Source organism: Marmota marmota, unplaced genomic scaffold (assembly GCF_001458135.2).
Source record: "Marmota marmota marmota unplaced genomic scaffold, marMar, whole genome shotgun sequence".
Lineage (NCBI taxonomy): Eukaryota > Metazoa > Chordata > Mammalia > Rodentia > Sciuridae > Marmota > Marmota marmota.
The window spans coordinates 8,169,298-8,191,329 of NW_025999969.1; the positions used below are offsets into that span (position 1 = coordinate 8,169,298).

General features: G+C 33.4%; 1 long non-coding RNA gene across 1 annotated transcript; it reads right to left on the bottom strand.

Moving 5' to 3' along the window:
• Positions 1-1,082: 1,082 nt before the first annotated feature.
• On the bottom strand, positions 1,083-20,641 carry LOC125617105. The gene is made up of 2 exons (XR_007347970.1): positions 18,037-20,641; positions 1,083-18,002 (listed from the first exon to the last, which is right to left on the bottom strand). It is a non-coding gene; the product is annotated as an uncharacterized LOC125617105 (long non-coding RNA).
• Between the last annotated feature and the right edge of the window lie 1,391 nt (positions 20,642-22,032).

Consider the following 22,032-nt stretch of genomic DNA (forward strand, 5'->3'; position numbering starts at 1 on the left):
TTAAAGTTATTGGAAGGCTTTAGTGATAAGTGGAGCAAGTGAGAAAACAAAGCAGGGATTTGTTTGGAATGTGATGAGCAGTGACAATAGGGGACAATTCTATAAGAAGAAGGTAGGCACTAATGCAGGGAACAGAATTAGTAGAGGCAAAACACACCCAAAATAGCACAAAAAGTCGTTATCAATTACAGAAAACCTTATATAACAGCATAAAGTCCACTTCAGACTTGCAGAAATTAAAAGTGAAGGCATGATAAGAAGAACTCCAACAGAAAACACCATTTTAGGAACCCTACATTGTGGTTCTGCTTTGTAGGGATTTAGTTTAAGATGAATCCAGTTTAAGTGACCCATTGAAACAGAATAGAGATTAATGGGCAAGTATAACATCAATGAAGATGTACATTTTATGGGTTTATTATGTGTCCAAAAATTAGGTACGTTAACATTGGAGCCAATAAGAATGTCATAGAACTGTTTCCTTCATGGAAAAAATCAACGTTTTCAACTATAGTGATATCAGAGAATTTTTTTTAAACACTATTTCTAATAGGCTAATGAATGAATTCCAATTCCCCAACTATCTATTATTGACCAGCTATGAATGGTTTTCTGGTAGCTTAGAAAGTCAACAAAAGATTCTGAGAAAGGGCTAACCCAAGGCATAAACTAATAAAATATCACTGCACAGATTATCTGACATTTTAGAAGAGGTATATATAATTAAAGTGAGCTCTGATGATGAAAGGATTTTGAAAGTCCGTTGTAATTTTCTAACATGAAAAAATGGGCATTAAAACCAAATAATTTGTGTTTTCCTCCATGTCCAAATGTTAGCAATTATATTGCTTACTTTTTCATTTATTTAAAATATCTAGTAACTTAAAATTAGAAAGGTACTTTGAAAGAACTATATATGGTTAATACATGTTACATTACATAATATTTAACTATCAATAAATAGTTAAAAATGTGTGTAAAAATGTGATAAATATTTTTTTCAAACATGTTTGAAGCCTTTACTATGTGTTAATTATTATTTTATGGGACAAAAGATGGATTTATACAGACAGATGTGGATATTGATAATGATTGCATAGAGAATGGAAATAAAGATAGTAAAATTTATTTATTCTTCAAAACAGCCAAAAAATTTTGAACACTATCCACATACCAGATTTTAGAATTCCCGATTTTAGAACTACAATCAAAAAAGGAACAAAAAAGATAAAATGATGCTAAAAATTTTATCCAGTATACACTTTAAGTAATAAATCCCTCAATATTTGAGATGTTTCAGTAAAGAATGAATTCTAATTTTGGAGAATACAGGATGGGTATCCTTTATCTGAATGCTTGGGAACAGATGTGTTCTGGATTCTGGAATGTCTCCATACATTAATGAGATTTCTCAGAGATAAGATCCAAGCCTAAACATGAAATTTATTTATATTTTTATGCATCTTGTACTCATATCCTGATGGTAACTGTATGCTTGTTCAACATGTATTAGAAAAAGAACCAATGATTTAAACTAGTTGAACCCTTTGATCACTTTATTAACTGATAGTATATAAAAGTCAAGCCACAGTAGGCACGATACTAGATAGCACAGCCCAAAATGGTAGATTTGGAAGACCTGTCAAAAACATGATCAGAATTAAAATGAACACACAAACGACAGATTTTTAAGAGAAGCATTTGAATTGGGCTTAAGCAGCGTGCTGAGAATCTGATTTGCAAAGATAGGGGTACTGAATCCAGTGAAGTGGTCAAATACATAACAGTGCTCACAGAGTTATATTTACTGCCACACAAGATGAATCATGCTTCTTTGGGGAATGTTTTTTTCTGAAACTTCATTTTCCATTTTGGACTACTGGATCAGTCTCCCACAAGAGTCTGGATTGGGACCAATTACTTCCCTCTGCAATTTTTCATCTGTGACTTTAGCTGTACAACTCCATTTTAAATTTTCACATGATACATCTTAGATAGTGGGGACTCTGACTATGTATCTTTATTTTGTAAAGAATATGACACCAAAATATAGTCCATCTTTAAATATAGATTTGAGATTAAGGACCAAGGAACACACATAGAAAGTCCTAGGAAGTGTATCTTATAATTTAGTGCTCTGTACTCCACACTTATAGATTACAGTAATATGCTAAATCACTACTGAATAATTAACTAGCAAAGATCACTTAAAGTTTTAAGAAAAAAAAAATCATACCCCAACAGTATCCCACTGGCATAAAAATCATGCATTAAAAGAATAGACAAGTACATTTTGAGATAAAATCTGGAAACCAATTTGCAACAGTCCCTATCACACATTTCCGGAGATATTACTGGAGCACTCAAAACTGATATGATTGGGCAGGTAAGTGACTCTGGCAGATTTAATGACAAAACAAACAACTTAAAATGTTAAAACAAGTTCAAACCAAATAAGGTCTTTTAAACTGTTAAACCTACATCAATTTATTTCATTTGAAAGTACATTGGGGTAAAACTGCAGATACATAATTTTAAGGAAGTAAATTATGTGAATTTAAAATATTCTAGCTTTATACAACAGAAACCATCTTAGAGTGGACATTGGAAAATTAGTTCAAGATCTGGCACCTACCTTACTTCTGTCTACTTCACAGGAGTAGAAAGTAAATTAAATAATTGGATACAAAAATGCTTTGTAAACCAAAAAGTACAACAAAAATGTTATTGTTTCCTTTATAAAAATATTGCTTGCTTTTTGTAAATTAAAGACAGCCTCAGTTTTTCATGCAGGCACCAATTCCCTTTATGAAAATCATGTCATTTTATGCAAAGGTATAATCATAAATAAATCCAATAGATTATTAAAAATGATTACATGGAGAGCAAAGCAAGAGAAAAAAAGAAAGAGCAGACTATGAGCAAACTAATGGAAAAGAAGGCTGGATTATGATTTAGATTGCACAGGGTAAAATCAAGCCAGACACACCAGCTTGTGTCACTTTTAGTAAGATGGAAGTCCCTAATACTCAACATGCTGTGGTTTTACTTGACGTGGCTCGTGTCAGGGCACAAAGCTTTCCCACATGTTGGAAGAGTGATGAATGCTAGAAACTGATACAAAGCCATCTCTAGTGTTAGATATTGCTAGTGGGTAAAGGTGTGGGGGAATTTTCGGGCAGCAGGTAGGTGGGAGTAAAAGGACAAATTCAACAATATCTTTGCTATTCAGGTGGTGAAATTCAGAATAGCAGGGGCCACAACATAAAGTCCCCTTCCACAGTTTGCCAGCATAGAGATTTGGAAGGAAAGAGAGAACAGAGTTTGAAAGAAGAATGAAGAAAAGTAAGAGGGAGGGTGATCAGAAGTAAACACATCATTACAATTCCACTTAACCAAAAGAGATAATGAAGACATTTTTCACATGTAGAATATACATACTGACATATTTTGTATCTTGTCGAGTGTCCTGACTTTTACAGATAGGAAGAAGAAAGACCTATATTTATGGGTATTCATTACTGATCTGAGCATATTACCTACTATTTTATCTAAATCCCTCTAACAAAATTATAAAGAGAATATAATATAGTCCAATTTTTAAAAATGAAGAGAAATTCAGAGACATTAAGTATATCATCCAAACCCAAGCAGCAGCATAACTGAAATTAGAACCCAAGTATGACTACTTCCAGAACCGTCCTTGACAGCACACCAACTGCTTGAGCACAGTATGAGAGGCCTTAGGGCTAATGCACCCCTACAGACCTCCCGCTGTCAGGCAGAGACCCACTGGCTCTAGTGGGAAGGAACCATCACAGTCACTTCAGGCGAACTGCAGTCAGTCTTTTAACTTTCTTACAACTCCATACTCCTCAGTACATGTTTTAGGTTATTTCTTTTATTCTTCTATATCTTTTTTTTTAAAGTGGCCTGAATTAACTACACAAGGTTAATGATATACAGAATATTTTAAATGGTAAAAATTTTGAGGATGAAATGTCATCCAGTTCACCAAGTGAAAGTAATGTTGATTGACCTTGCCACTTGGCCTTGAGTAACAGACATAATGAAGTCTTTAATGAACACAGAAGAGCGATGGTAAAATAATTGTCACAATGCCATGAGATAAAAGCTGAATTAATAGCCACACATTGTGAAATAGAATTCTATTATGACTTTGGATGTGCTTATTATGTCAAATGATAAAGATGAAATGAACTAAACAGAAAGCATGTTGCCCTCAACTGTAAATTACTTCAGTTTAGAAATAATCTCAAGTGATTCTGTCATAATATGCATAAACTAAAAATAAATGCTTAATTATAGGAAGTGTGCCTTCATGTAAATTTCTATAAATATTCTGATTTTGGACTTCAAACTTTAGCTAAAGTCTGATTTATATGTTTATATTTAAAACTACACCATAATTTGAAATTTTCAAATATATGTTAAGAAGTAATAAGTATGACTGTAAGGCACTAAAATGTACATTGCTAAGCACATCCATGTATCCTATTTGTTTTTTCATTAAATAGCCCTTAGGTGCAATTTTAAGGCACAGGATATTATAAAATACTTCATAATATATCTAAAAATTGAACTAACGAGAGAAAGCAAAGATATATTTTGTGATTTAAACATATATTCATCCAAATGTACCATCTTATTAACAGATGCATATACATTTTTATAATACTGAAAATAATAATTTAGAAGGCCAAGCTTTGTAGGCAAAGTTAAATACCAGTCCTTCGAAGGATTAACTTTATTAGAAAAACTTATCTCACATAATTAGTGTTGTGTGGTCAAAATCATTAGTGTTTATGATTGTAAGATAGTGCTTCACCATGACAACATGGATTACTATTTCTACTCCTTTTTCCACTTTTTGCTTCAACACCAGAGTGTTAAAATTTTGTCTCACTTCTCCAATTGTGAGGAAATTCACACTTTGGCATTACTTTAAATAAACAAAAAAAAAATGCAATTCCATTAATGTGTATTGAATGCATGAAGAAAATTTTTATTTATTTCTTAATTTCTATTATATCATGATCAAATTGATATTTTAAATAAAATTGTTTTATAAATAACAGCACTTTTGAGATACAATTGACATACCATAGAATTCACCTATTCAAAATATAAAATACAGTGGCATTTAATATATGTAGCAAATTGTGGAACCATCCATCATTCAATCAACTTTAGAACACTTTCATCACCCCAAAAAGTAATGCCATACCTTTGATCAGTAAACCCTTCTCACTCCTCCCACCCCCATTGGGCACCATACAACCATTAATCTATTTTCGTGCTTCATAGAGTTGCCTATTCTGGACGCTTCACATAAATCAAGTAATAAAATATCTTTTTCATTTTAAAAAGCAAAAGACTAGTTTCTTTTCACATAGCATAATATTTTCACAGGTCATCTATATTATAGTATGCATCAGTACTTCAATCAATATCTATTTTTCAGATGATGGACATTTGAATTGCTTCTACTTTGCAGGTGTTACAAATTTGGTGCTATGAATATTCATGTTTGAGAGTTTTTGTGTGAATATGTTTTCATTTCTCTGAATATACTCCTCAGAGTGAAATTGCTGGGTCATATGATAACTCTGTGTTTCATCTTTTGAGAAACTACCAGACTGTTTTCCAAAATGCCTACACCATTTTACATTTCTACTACCAAAGTATGAATGTTTCACTCTCTTGCTTATATGCATGACTACCTTTAAATATACATACATCAAAGTGCATGTGAGGCAGTATCTCCGTGTGATTTTAATTTGCATTTCCTTGATGGCTAATGGTGTTGATCATATTTGCATGTGGCTACCAATTATTTATATATGTTTTTATAGATATGTCTAATTAGATCCTAGTCACATTTATTTGGGTTATCTTTTTATTATTGAGTTGTAATAGATATTTACGTATTTTGGATACAAGTTCCTTGTCAAATATGTGATTTTCAAATATTTCTCCAACTCTATGGATTGATATTTCACTTCTTCTTTGAGTTCTTGGAAGTTCCAACTTCAACTTATGATGAAATCCAACTTATCTATTTTGTTTTCTTTCATAGATTGTTCTTTTGATACCATATCTTTGGAAACCACTGCTCACTCTAAGGTCACAAACACTTACCTCTATGCATTCTTCAAAGAGTTTTATAGAAATAGCATTATATTTAGGTCTATGATCCACTTAGAGTTGATTTTTTTATATACAGTGTAAAAATTAGCCTTTAAAATAAGAATCTTTGGGAGGGGTGGACAATGTACTACCAGTCAGACTTTGTGAGGTTTTAAGATAATATCAAGGAAGATCGTTCAATTGAAATAACCAAGAAGTTCCTGGAAATACCTTTAACACATTTATAAAGGAAAGCATTTCATTACCTAATATGCAAACTTTTAAAATATACACATCTTATCCCTGGATTCTATATAAAAAAATCAAAACACAATGATAATACAAATGACAGAAATTCATGATTAAATTTCATGAAATTTTAGAAATTTTATGCCAAAACACAAAACAAATCATGTTTCTATAACCTTGCTTCACTCTTTTATGATATGTAACAATTTAATTTTTTTATAGCATGAAAGCATAATGTTTGCCTTTCTCTTATCTCATTATTAGAGCATCTATAAGAGTATTATGCTTAAAGAAATATTCCTGGAAATCCTGTTTGAATTCATTTCTTCTGTCATTCTCTATTACCAAAATATATTGATCTCTTTCATAGTACAAATCCCAAATTGTAATGCTTATCTTTTACATGTTGTCTTACTGTCCCGCTAAAGTGAGGGTGTTTCATTTGTTTCCAACACCTGAGACAACCTGTACTGTGTTACTAATTCTAAATAAATAGGTAGCAAGTGATTGGATGAACAGGAGCAAGGAAACCATGTGGATCCCAGGCTTTCAGGAACAGCATATTATTGTGAGCACAGATAAATGTGCCTGTGCAAAGTCATTGTGAAACTGGTGGCTTCCAGTTTCCTCATGACCTCTCAGTTCCCTGCAGAGAGAACCTTTTCTCATCTAGCAAATCAGAAGAATGAAAGTTGAAGTAGTAATGCTTATTCATCCTTGCCCTAGCAATAGAAAGAAAATTCAGAGAAAATACCGAGCAATCTGCTATGAAAATTCAACAAGCAGAAAGCTTCTGTCCAAGTCCCAGGTGAAGTCTAATCTATTTGGATTTGAATAAAATTAGAGGTACTCTTTCTTTCCTATACTCTCTGGAGTTCAATATTGAGCTTCTAGTAGAAGCTCATAAACTTGCCAACTAATGTTTACAGTGATTTAAAAGATCTTATGCAACCTAATGAAGAGACTACATATGCATATCTATGATTCAATCTGTTCACTTGTTTTCTGTCTCCATCTTTCTTGTCTTAAATTCTTATACCATGTATAGTTGTGGTCTGGGGAGGTGTGGTAGATAAGAGGTATCTACCCACATCCACTATTCTCTTCTTTTAAACAAACCTTTGCTATGAACTAAATGTTTTATTCCCCCAAAATTCATATGTTGAAGCCTGACCTCCAGTGTGATGGTATTTGGAGGTGGGACATTTGGGGATGTGGCCTTTGAGGTCATAAGGGTGAAGCCTTTATGAACTGGATTAGTGCCCTTATAAGAACAGAGAATTTGCTTCCCTTCTCTCTCCTATTTACTATGTGAGGCACATCAAAAAGATGGCCAGATGCAAACCAAAAGGACAGCCCTTGCTGAAACCCAACCGTGCTAGGCCTACCAGCCCTCAGAAATGTGGGAAATAAAAGCCCATTATTTGCAATCCTCCTGCACTTGCTATCTGTGTGAATTAATCAAACAAGCCCAACTTACTGAGACAACTCTGGTTTTGATGGATATTACAAAACAGATAGCTTAAAACTAAAAACAAATATAGACAAGCAAAAACAAAAATAGGATTTACCATGCTCTCTTTCCACCTACGGGTGGCCATGTGACGCAGTTCTATCCAATATCTATAAGTGGACACCAGCTGGAACTTCTGGGACAGTGCTACCTCTCCTGATGAGAGGCACCATCTCTTCCTCTGTGCCCACTTCTATTGCCTAAAATGCTCACATGTTAGCTGGGGATGCAGAAGACACCTTGTGCATGAAGAAAAAGCCAAATAGATAAATCCAAATGAGTCTACTGAGTCAATCAATGAACCATCATAAAGTGATGTCTACCTCTGAACTTCTCACTATATCAGAAAACTTAAACCCCTGATCCCCTGTTAAACCATTATTATGGCATCTGTATTACTCACAATCAAACTAAATTTCTACTTAATTCAGTAAAATGGACTTAAGAAATCTGTAATTAGAACATGGTCTTTGGAAGAAAAATCAGAAAAATTTCAAATTAGTCTGTGAAGTTTTGTGCATACATTGACAGCTCAAATTATGCACAAAGTTAAATGTGGGAATCACATGTAAGGCATGTTTGAAGTGACTGCATGATTATTGTCTAAATCCTAATCCAGGACCCCCCTTTCTTTCCATGACCCTTTCAAGGGTTAAATAAGTACTATCAATAATTATATCAAGACCTCAGGCATAAACTGGAGCTATTCTGGATGAACCAGGACATACAGTTACCCAATGGGACACTGATGTTCTCAATGGCCTCAAAATAAAGTTATTTCTTTCTAGTTGGAGCTGACTTAAATATGTCAGATATATTTTTACACATCTAATCCATTTTCCCAACTTAACAAATATCTTTAAAATTTTTAAGGGGTGTGTGTATGTATAGAGGTACACGTGAGGTACACCATAAATACAAGAGGCCATGGGCTTAAAAAATACACTACTTTTTGATCTGTCTCTGTCTACCACTATTCTTATTTGACCATCTATCACAGGTTTTGTTGTTTGTTTTTAATATTCTCATTTTCTTGGTGCTATCTGTTCAAAGAGCCAACTTCTCTGCAGATTTGTTTACAAGAATGACTCTCTTCTGTCTCTATGCTTCACCACATCCCTGTTCTAATCAAATTTAAAGGGCTGAGGGTATAGCATATCAAAGCACTAGACTAGCAGGCATAAGACCCTGGGTTTGAGTCCCAAATACACACACACACACACACAAACACACACACACACACACTTCAATTAAAAATTAAAAATAAATCGAAAAATCCACTAATTTTCCCCTCTGCATTTAGCACTCAAAATTCCCTTTTCTTTTTCTCTCCCTGAGGTCTATGAATGTCACAGATGATAGATTTATTTTATGTAGTACTCTTCCCTCCAAGTAAGTTACATAAGGAGATATTTCCAAGAAGGAAAGTTCCCTGAAATTAAAAACCTGGTTGATGTCAGGGGAGGGAAGGAAAAAATACTGACCTGTGATTTTTTATGATTTTTCTGTTATAAACCTAAGCAATATTTAAGTATGAAAATTACTTATATTTACATTGAATTTGGAGGGAAGACAAGGGAAGGCAGAACTAATAAGGCCAGAGAATGCCTTTTGGAAATTAGGCTGGACCAGAAAGCCAGAATAAAGTCATTTAACTCCCCAGAAGGAGGCCATTAAATCCGCCTGCAGGAACAAGGGGCATGTAGAGTAAATAAAATCTTAGCTTTCTAGAAAAGTCTCGTGACTTTGAAAATTGATCATCTTCCTATCAATTTATCAGGTAAAAATAATGTAACCTAAACTGGGTTATACAAGAAGGGCCATTATCCTTATTGGCTCATGTAACTGGAAAGTTCAGGGCTTGCTTCTAGTGTGGTATGTGTCTATACACTAACTTAAAGGAAGTAAATAAGACTTAGCTGCTCCATCCTTTGATCTAGACCCCCATCCTCTGAATATAGGAATCATTCTCAGGCCCTCATGGTGTTAAGATGGTTATAGTCTATACCTTGTCTCAGCTCCAAATACAGTAGGGAAGAAGTATGCATGGTTACTCTTTCAGAAAAAGTCAAAACTTGAACTCAAGCTAGTTGCCCTTAAAGGAAGGATAAATACTCTGCAACTAATCACCCATGGCAATGGTGGCTAAAGATATTGGATTAGGTAAACTAGGAATCACCACCACAACTAAGAATGGGATTAATCCCATATAAACCTCAGAGACTGATGGCCAGGAACTGGGGAAAAGTACACTAAGTATCTTATTTGATGTATCTGCTGCTACTACTATTACTGCTTATGGTGAACACTGATTGGCTGGACCATGCACTGCTTTTGGGCTTTTTCATGTATCTTTCCTTTTAATCCTTACTATAATTCTACAAAGCAAGTATTGCCATTGTTATTTCCACTTTACATATGAACATACTGAGTCTAGAAAGCTAAGACAGCTTTCCAATTTAATGAAGAAAAATAAGTAACAAAGCTGATTCAATTTGACATTATTCCTAAAGCTCACATTTTAAAATAACACCTACTACTGTGTATAATTCACCAACAAAAATCATTTTAAAAATTAAGAAATAAAATGTAAAAAACTCAAAATGCCATACTATAAATAAACATATAAAAAATATAAAAATAAATTAATACACACACTAATATAGCCTGATTTGCTGATGACTAAAGGAACAATATAAATACTTTGAAAATAAAACTACCTATTGCCCTATTGTGCATAATGGCAAGATGGAAAGGAGAAATGTAAAATTTGATATCATTTTCAAATGATTCTACCCAAGGTCCTCATTAGTGCTGCTCTGACAAACTGATTATTGCTTATATTCTTCAATGAAAAATGTTTCTAGAAACACATATGCTAATTTTAACAATTAAGGCTAGTCCTGGAGCTAAAGCATTAACATTTTCCAGAAGTTATAAAATCTTCAAATAGAAGCTAAACTACCTTCTACTCAACAAAAGAAAAGTTACATCTAATTCAAGGGTGAACTGACAACCATTAGAAAGTGCACAGAGTCACAATCAGGAAAACTACTACAAAGACTTTTAATACCAGGCAGCCAATGAATTACTTACTGCCAGAATCAAACTGCATGTTGCCTCCATCCACTTACTCAGAAAGATTTTAACAGACCTTTTTAAGGTCTGTTAAAAACCTTCATATGGGAAATTCAATTTCCAGTGCTACTAGAGATACTAACTATACCACATATAGTGTTTAGCTGCAAAATATTTGCATGTGATGGAATAGATAAAACATAAAAACAATTCTAACAAAAAGAAGAAAGGAGACAAATGACTTATCAAAGTGCAAAATAATCATATGCAATAACAGTGGATGCTAACTATTACTTAATACCTATTAAAGAATAACTGATAATGTGTTGATTCTTTCTGGCAAAAAGGCAATCTAACCCCCCCATCAAAAAATCCATATGATATGTTTCCAAGTAATAACTGCCAGATTCTTAGGCTTGTGGGCTTTCATATTTTCTTTCTCTTAGTTCAAAGAATACTCTGATTTTGTTCCTTATTATGATGAACTTATTTAGGTCAATGATCACTCCACCCCCTCATTTTCCCCCAATATCTAATAGTTCACTCCTATCCTTCCTCCCAGAGTTGTTGTGAAATTTAAATACAAATCTAAAAGTACTTTTAAAATAATAAAAACTAAACAAATTATATTATTATACAAGTACAGCCGTTCATATTGCTGTGATAACTGCTGTTGCTATAGCTACTCTCATAACAATTTACATTACTTACTCATTAGAGGATACATTAACTTAAAGGGGTGAATTTATCACTTATATGGATTTGAACAATTGCTATTGGTTCATGCAGTGTTCAGAATCCGAGTTTATATAATTTGTCTTTGTTTATCTAAATAAAAATAAAAACTCTCATTAATTCATAAACTACCTAATTCCTACTTGGGAGACAACTGTATAAAGTTTATAAAGTAAACAATGGCTATAATAAAAAAAAAGACCTTTGCAAACATGTTAATCATAATCAGTCACTGAAATGACAGGGATAGTGTGCTAAGTGCATCAAACTACTCATTAAAAATGCAAATTATTAAAATTACATTATTTTTAAGTGTCGTTTCCCCTAGATACAAATGTCAAAGCTCCCCATTGTCCAAAGCTTTAAGTTACATTTTTGCTTCCCAAATATTGATGTGCCAGATATGCCAGACATTACTCTCCTAAATTTCTTTTCTCCTATCATTTCCTTCTTCAAACCTTGGGTAAGAAAAGGGATGGCAGGCAGAAGTATGGGAGAGTGGGACTGGAGGCAGACTCAGAGAAATATATTAAGACTATAACATTCACTTCAATTGGATGAAATAAAATAAAGAATTTATTCTTGCCCCAAAAGGAGTTTAGCCTTTGACCTTGGCTTCCTAGAGGTGGTCTTTGTTTACTGAGGGTCTTTGGACAGTGAGAGAATAACAAGGTGGTTTAAGGTGGGAGCTTTGGGTCATTCAGTATCCATTAACCAGGAGCCTGAGTCCAGCTATATGGGAAACCTATCAATCATGTCTACTTTTTTGGAGCCCCAAATAAATCTCTAAACACAGAGGCCCAGGAGGTCTTCTTTTTCAGCAATACTTCTTGTGTATCTTAACTTGACAATACCAGAAGAGTAATGTATCCTGACTCTAGAAGAGGAAAAGGAAGTTCTGCATTTGATACTTCTGCTGTTCTCTGCCAAACATACTTCTTATTTTATACTATATTCTTTTCCTATAATAAAATAAAACTACGAGTAAAATAACAATAACTTTCAGTGAGTTATGTAATTCTTTCTAGCAAATTGTCAAATAAAAGGTGGTTTTGTGAACAGCTGCCCCTCAAAATTTGCAGTTGGTGTCAAAAGTGAGGCTAGTATTGGGGACAATGCCCTCCAACATTGTCTTTGGCCAAATGCCTTACAATAGGTAATGATGACAGTATGACAGTATGTATAAACTTCAAGATAAATGTCCTCTAGTTTACCCATTTTTGTATGTTCAGTGTATAGTATAGTACCTGGCATTTGGTAGAGCCAATCAATACATGTTGAATGTTGGTTTCCTGAAATCAACTTTTAGGACAAACCAGCATTGGTACAGTGGTTTGTAAGACCACCATAAATCTCTGGTCTATGTGATTATAGTTAATTGTTCAACTATTATATGAAATTTATTCTATTTATATCTGGAATAGACAATGCTTTAAAATTCAACAAGTTTTTTATTGACAAACTCCCTTTATCAGCAAATATGAGCAACACCAAAGTTGGGGAAATAATTTATCCCTTGTAGCAAAGACAAATATATAATCCTTGCCCATCAGCAACATAGAAGCCAAGAGCTAAGATGTTAATGCAGAAGGAACATCTGGTTCTCAGTGAAAATGTGTGATGCAGTGAAGTGTAATATTATGTGAAATTTGAGCTGAGCTACAAGAATGATTAGAAATTACACAGATATAGAACAGAAAAAGGCAAACTTAACAATATCAGCAATGACATGATAGAAACATTATTTTTATTGTGTATACATTTTATTACAATTATCTTTCTATATGTAAAATATATCACAAATATTCTAAACACAATTTGAAAATAACCTAGCTTTATAATTTTATACAAAAGGATACCTATCATTTAATGTATACAAGATTCAGTTCAAACTACTTATATACTAGAAGATATTGATGTAAATTTAGGGAGAAAGATAGAGAAGAGTTTGGGCTTTACCTTCTCTGTATATGATGAAAATGTGCCTCCCCTCCTTCAATCCCCACCTAAATGAAATTATTTAAGAAAACTTAAGTAAACTTACAAGCTTTTACAAACATGTATAAAATTCAAAGAGAATAAAAGATTTGAAAATGTGAAATTTCAGGTGAGAACTGATTAAATTAAATAGCAAAAGTTTAAAAATTAAAGGCATTGCCTGTATAAAGTAAAATTTGTAGAAAGGTCTGTTTCAACAGACTGTGAGGCACAGCAGTATTTCCTAAAGAAGATGTTTCAAAAACAGAAGCTTCTAAAATTCTTAAGCTTCTTTTCTTAGGGGGGAGGAGTAAGGTCTTAGAAAAAATTTATGTTCTGTGCTTTAAAAACTGTATTACTTATATGTCATTAAACACTGTTTTGGACTTCCTTTCAAAATAGTGCAGTGAGTTTAAATTTAACTAAGGATTTGAAGATCTTATACATTGAAAACATTTTTCCTGAAAGAAATGGCAGAAGACACAAATAAATGGAAATACATCCCACATTCATGAATTGGACTACTTAATATTGTTAAAATGTCTAAATGACCCAAAACAATCCATACATTCAATGCAATTCCTAGCAAAATCTCAGCGGCCATTTTTTGTAGAAACAGAAAGCCCATATGAGATCAAAGAGAACCTCAAATAGCCAGAATGGTCTTGATAAAAAAAAAAAGAGGATAAATAAATAAATGAGGAGGCCTCATACATATTAAAAAGCCAGAATAAAAGTATAAAGACAGACATATGCACCAATGGAACAGAAAGAGAACCTAGAAAAAAACTTCCACATTTATTATTGAATCATCTTTAGGAATGGTGCTGAGACTACACAACAGAGAATGGGGAGCTTCTCAACCAGTGGTACTGGGTAAACTAGATATCCACATGCAAAAAAAAAAAAAAATGAAAGTGAACCTTTACATTATAGCACCTGCAAAAATTAACTCAAAGATTAAAGACCTAAACATAAGACGTGAAACTATAAAACTTATAGAAGATAACATAGGAGAAAATCTTCATGACGCTGGATTTGGTAATGATAATTTCCTGGATATGACACCAAAAGCAAAGGCTTCTACAGTCAAAAACAACAAACAAACAAAAAAAAATGGACTTCATCAAACTTTAAAAATTATGGATAGCAAAGGAAATAACCAAGGAAATGAAAAGGTAATGGAAATATTTTCAAACCATTTACCTGACAAGGTGTTAATATTCAGAATATATAAACAACTTCCACAACTCAACAACACTTAAAACTCATTTAAAAAATTAGGCAAAAGAATTGAATAGATACATTTCAAAGAAGAAATACAAACAACATTCTAACATGTATATGAAAAGATGTTCAACATCAGTATTAAGGAAATGTGAATCAAAATCCTAATGAAATATCATCTCACACTTGGTAATAGGGTCAACATCAAAAATAAAAATTAAAAGAAAAACAAAATGTGGTAAGAATAGAGAAATATGAACCTTTGTGCACTGTTGATGATAATATAAAATGGTATTTCCATTATGGGAGACAAAATGGAGTTTTCTCAAAAAATTAAGAATAGAATTATCATATGATCCAGGAACCCCACATGTGAGTACATATCCAAAAGAATGGAAATGGAGATTTTGAAGGGACATTTGTATATCTATTTTCATATACATTAATCATATAAGCAAGAGGGGACAGTAACATATTCATCAACAAATGAACAAATAAAATATGGTATAGATATACCAATGAATTTTATTAAGTCTTAAAAAAGAAGAAATCTTGTCCTATGCTACATGGATGGATGCTGAGAACATTATACTAAGTAGAATAAGCTGGAAGGAAGGAAGGGAGGGAGGGAGAGAGGGAGGGAGTGTTGGGGGAAGAGAAAAAGAGGTGGGGGAAGGAAGAAAGAAAAGGGAAGAGAAGATAAAAAAAAAGAAAAGAAAAATTCTGCATAATTCCACTCACATGAAGTATCTGAAGTGGTTAAACTCTTGGAACAGAAAGTAGGATAGAGGCTGCTAGGAGTGGAAGAGGAGGGGAAAGGGGATTTGCTGTCAATAGACATTCAGTTTCCTAAGATGAAAGAGGTTCTAGAGACTTGTGAAACAACGTGCATACAGTTAACAATACTTCAATGTACACTAAAAAATGTTAAGATGTTAAATTTTAGTTTTTGTATATCGTGCCACAATTAAAGAGGGAGAAATAGAGAAAAGCACTGGAGTTAAAACTGTCATGAAGGTCCTCTGTCCAGATAGCAAGGATGAAGAAAATACATTAGTGTAAGGACTAAACATATAGCCAGGATCCAAGCAAGGTAAGCATCCCTATGGAATAGAAGGAGAACACACCAGTAGGTTGCAGCTGCAGGCTTACCGTGCTTCTGGTCCTGAAGGAGATGGTGTAGCCAAGTTCCTTCAGTCAACAGAAATAAAAACCCTCTGTGCAAGATGGGGAACCAGAGCCAGGATAGCTGCTAAAATCAGGAACTGGATAGAGTTGTAGAGCTCCTACTCTAAAAAGGTTGAAATAAAAACATTTTAAAAAAAATACTGCTATCTCCTTAAAGCAAGACAGAATCATAGACAAAGGATCACAAAAAATGTAACTGAGCCAAGCCACAACCCTAGCCTGGGACCCTGCCCTTTCCCCAATGTCACCCTAACCTAGGAGCCTTGAAATGTCTCTTTTAAAATCTTATTCTAAGGTCTACTGAAGGTTGTACAGAAACAACCAAAAAGTGCTAAAAAGTAAGAGCAGTCCTCAGAGGAAAAGAAAAAAAGGGGAGAGGAGGAGAAATGTGAGTGGAGACCAAAATCCCCAAAACACAAAGAACAAATTCCAAATTCTAATCTATTCTAAGTCTAAAATGGCAATCAACAAAAATCAATGATTGGGATATGAATTCATTACAAGAGAAATTAACTTTATGGAAAAGTCTGATATCTGATAAAGTATGTTAGGAAAGCTCAGAGAGAGAGATGAATTAATAGATTTCTGTGAAAAGAAAAAAGTGAAGCCAGAGAACAAAAACAGGAAGAAATAAATCAAGTACAGTAAGATATTAAACAGAAAACATTCAGCATCCAAAAATGAAAAACGCTGTGATTGAAATCACAAAACAGATGGCAGAAATCCTAGTCTAGATGAATTTAAAAGCTTCTAACTTAAATCACTTAAGTATTATCAGCACAAGAGACTGGAAAGCATGAGAGAGAAATAAGATGTGTATATAAGAGTTAAAATATCGTAGAATTAGAAAAGTATGATTCTTTGGATCATTATTCCATTCCAATTCCTAATAGGAAAAGATAAATTCACAACTACACATTATAGTGAATTTGCAGATCAGGAGGTAGAAAGACAAAACATTTTTTTTTAAGTTTCTATTAAGGCTACCGACAAAGATTATTAAACTTACAGCAAACTTTCCATCATCAACAATTGATGCCAGAAGCCAATGGGATTTTATCTTATTATTGTTTGAATTGCAATTCAAGTGTAAAAGTGAAAGGAAGACATTTGCATGGATATCAAGATTAAGTGAATTAACTACCCACAGACCCTCACAAAAAACAATAGAGATAATGGCTTAAAAAGAAGGTAAATTCAGAAGACCAAAATAGATACACATACAAGCAAAAACTACATACATTATTATAAAAATTGGTATGATTTGATTTAATGACTAACTATAAAATAACATTTATTTTAGAGAACAATTCATCAAATTAGCTAAAAGAGTGGTAGTGTTTAATAGTCAATAAAATATCCTAGGGCCCACGAGCTATTTGGAAGACAGAAACACAAAAGTTATTTAGTAATCTATGTAATTATGAATGTATGTTTAAAAAAATAAAGGCAATCACTAAAGAAATAGAAATAAAGCCTAAGTTTATAACCTAGCCAAATAATTTTTTAAAAAGGAAAGAAACTTTAATAATTCAACAGAAAATAGAAAAAAGAAGAGAAGCACAAGTAGATGAAAAAATACAAGCTACAATGGTAAAAACAAATCCAGGACACATCAGCAACCTATTAAAATACAAATTTTCAAATGAATCTTAAAACTCTAGTACTGTGCTACCAATCAGTTCATTTTTACCTCTCTTCTATTCTCCTATAGTTTGGTGAAAGAGGGTGTCATGGTTTTGATCTGAAATATCCCCCTCAAAGCTCTTGCAATGATTTGGCCTCTTACCTCATTAATGGATTAATTCATTTGCTGGATTAATCCATTGATAGCTAATGGATTCTGGCTAGTGATTTCAGGGGGTATGTGGCTGGAGGAGGCAGACTGCTGGGGATATGATCTTGGACTATATTTGTACCTGGCGCATGTGCACCTTTCTCCCTATGTAAATCTCTCTTTCTCTCTCTGCTTTCTGCTCCCATAAACTCATGGGCATTTCTCTGCCATGCCTATCCACCATGATGTTCTGTCTCACCTCAGGCCCAAAAGCAATGGAATTGTCTGACTATGGACTTAACCTCTGAAATTGTGAGTCTAAAATAAGATTTTCTTCCTCTAAGTTGGTCTTGTCAAGTATTTTGGTAAGAGCAATGAAAAGCTAACGAACAGTGAGAAAACCAAAAGTAACAAGGAAATTAATTTCTATGAACCAGACAAATGACACTAGGTAAACGGTACCATTTGTGAATTCCTCTTGAACTCTCAGCTTCTTTCGGACTTCTTCAGTTTGCCAAGTTACTGCCCCTCCTTCCACATACCCAGTTTATGATCCATATTGGTGTATGCAACTGTGCCTTTCACAGGACATAGGAAATTGATTTTCAAGTGACCTTGAGCTTTAATGCACACCAAACACATCTTAGGAAAGATGAGATTAACAACAGATTTTTAACTCTACACAAGGCCCTGGCCCTACCCTCCTGCTGAGGCACACCAGCCAGAGGAGCAGCAGCAGTATAAGGTGTGGTGAGGCCTGATCCTCCAATATTGACCCTCTTACATCCTATTAAAGAATCTTCAGAGCTTCATCCCTTGTTTAAAGTTAAAAAACAGCATTTACTCTTATTAGTCCTAGCCATAAAGACAATCATTTTTTAAAGCAGAGATCCTGATGATCAATATCAGTGATGTTATACTTAAAAATTATTCCTAGTATCATCACAGATCCATAACACCGGGGGAAGCATCATGATTCTTGGTTATGAAGCTAGTTTAAGTGGAGAGGAGACCCCAAAAAATCTAGGTACCCAAAGCTTGTAACTCAATAAGTGATTATTGACTTTACAAAGGTGTTTGCCGCATTACAAAGACACTCCTACAGTCTAATTCTCAAAAGGTTTTTTTTGTTTTGTTTTGTTTTGTTTTTAATCTCTCCCTCTATGGGCTTCAGGTCCCTATGTCTTAACTGCAGTTCTATAGGTGAGGGATGAAAAAAAAATGCATCTCTTTAAAAAGCTGAAGAGGATAAAATCACTCCCCTCACTGCTCCCCCATTCTGCACATGTGTGTGCAAACACACACACACATACACACACAGAAGGACACAGTCTCCTGCCTACAATACTGTGTCAGACTTCCTGAATTTTTCTTCTTCCTGGACATTTGGAAATTAACTCTAGTACAAATATTTGAACTCTACAGTTTTTGTGTAATTATTTTCTGAATTATGACCTTTTCAATATAACATGTGTAATAGTAAATAAAATATATACAAATATATATATATGTAATCTTTATGTATAAAGGTTATATTATTATATTACAATATATACCACATTCAGCCGATTATTTAATGACTGATTGAGTCCTTAAATTAATACTATACTAATTAATTAATGCTATTTCATTAAATTAATACTATATTAATATTATCTCTGTGTTTTAGCTTTTATTGCTTTTGAAATTTTACCTTAAATAGCTTAACTCTGTAATTATTCAAAACAATCTGTTATCTTTCTTTTTCTTATTTTGATTTTAGGTTTTAAAATGAATTCACAATAACTAGACACAAAGGATTGTTCAAACTATGACACACTAAAATTGAGTGCTTGTTATTTTACTGAAAATGTTTTTATCTTTAGATATTATTCTGAGCAGTAACTGCTGAAAAATGTGTAAGTGCTCCTTTAGTATATACATGTGTACTTAGATCTGAGTATGCTCAGGAGTAAAATTGTAATTTTAATTCTTGTTTTAAATACAGTTTTATTTTTAACCGATATATGGCAATTTGACATATTTATGGAGTACAGTGTGACATTTTAATTCACAATCACAATGTGTAATGATCAATTCAGGGTAGTTGGCATATCATCATCACAGATATTTGTCATTTCTTTTTGTTGGGAACATTTAAACTATAATGACTTTAATTCTAATATGAATGACAGATATATTACTAATAAGCAAGTAAATTTATCAGAGATGCATTTAACTGAATAGTGAAAGAGCCTAATAAAACTGTTAGATAACTAGTTTACAGTCAAGTAGAACTTCCTATATAACTTTATGTGAACTTCCTATATAACCTTATGTAATTTATTGATCATAGAAAGTAAGGGTAGAAATATTCAACCATGATTTTTTGTTGTTGCTGTACTTGCCAATTCCATTTATATACAGTACTCAACCATCCAAAAGTAAACAATGTGCTGCTTGCATATACAAACATATTTGGTAATTATTTTTAAAAAACATATTCAGTAACAAAGGAATGATACAGAAAATATGATAATGGTTTCTTGGGATGGTGATGAGGGTCAGGAAACGGGATGAGATGGGAGAATGGTGTTTACAAATAAAATGATAGGAGTATTGTATTTCTTAAACTGGGTTGCAAATAAACATTTGCTTTTTGAAGTGTTGTTTTATCATTTTTTGGTATTTTATCCATATATTACATGAATTTTTATTTATATATAAAAGCGGAATGCATTACAATTCTTATGACACATAGAGAGTACAATTTTTCATATCTCTGGTTGTATACAAAGTATATTCACACCAATTCGTGTCTTCATACATGTACTTTAGATAATAATGATCATCACATTCCACCATCATTTATAACCCCATGCCCCCTCCCCTCCCCTCCATCTCCTCTGCCCTATCTAGAGTTCGTCTATTCCTCTCATGCTCCTCTTCCTATCCCACTATGAATCAGCCTCCTTATATCAGATAAAACATTTGGCATTTGGTTATTTGGGATTGGCTAACTTCACTTAGCATTATCTTCTCTAACTCCATCCATTTACCTGCAAATGCCATGATTTTATTCTCTTTTATTGCTGAGTAATATTGCATTGTGTATATCTGCCACATTTTTTTAATCCATTCAGGCATCTAGGTTGGTTCCACAGTTTAGCTATTGTGAATTGTGCTGCTATAAACATTAATGTGGCTGTGTCCCTGTAACATGATTTTTTAAGGAATTATTTTTCTTTTTTCATGAGTTGGCAACTCCCATATAAGAAACCAGAAATTGTGTGGTACAACATTAGGTACAGATATATCCTCTCAATGTATAACTGATTATTTTGAGAGTGAGACAAGCATCAGAATAGCATTAAGAACTTTAAGATATGTCAAGGTTCATAATGCGGTCCTTGCTGCTATGTAATTTTGTCAGTTTTAGATTCAAAAGGGGCATTAGCCAAGATGGTGACCAACACCCTTGTTTGAAAAGTCCAGAAAGAAATTCAAAAAGGGGAAGTGATTTGTCCAAAGGGCTATCTAGATACTACCTAAAATTCAAATACTACCAAAACATCCCTGCCTCTAATCTAGAGCTCATTCCATAAAGTCACACAGCTTTTTAATTAAGAAGTTGTTCTGAAAATATGACTTTTTAGGTGCCACCCAGATTTAAACACAAACAAAAACATAACCTATTCTGAAAATTTTCCACAACAGGACAAATACTACACCCAGGAAGACTGAAGTATTTTCTTTCTTAAGCCATCTTTTGTGCTGGAGACAGGGGTAACAGAAAAGGAAAAACATCTTTTCCTTGAATTAAACAGGTAAAATTCTAAAGATTAGGGTACCCTCTAGATGTGGAAGCCAGAAACAGAGGACTTAAAACACACAGAGTACCTGGCTCTTTTTCATGCTATAGAACACGATCTGAATTATAAAATCTTTATAATAGCGCTGAAAATTGGATTCAAAAACACAAAATAACTTAAACTTTCAAGTTGCTTCTTTAGAATAATGGCTTGTCCATTACCTCTCAATGTCAGTTTTCTCTCTCTCTCTCTCTCTCTCTCTCACACACACACACACACACACACACACACACACACTCACACACACACTACAAGGTACTTACTGAGCTGTCAGCAGTCATGACGCC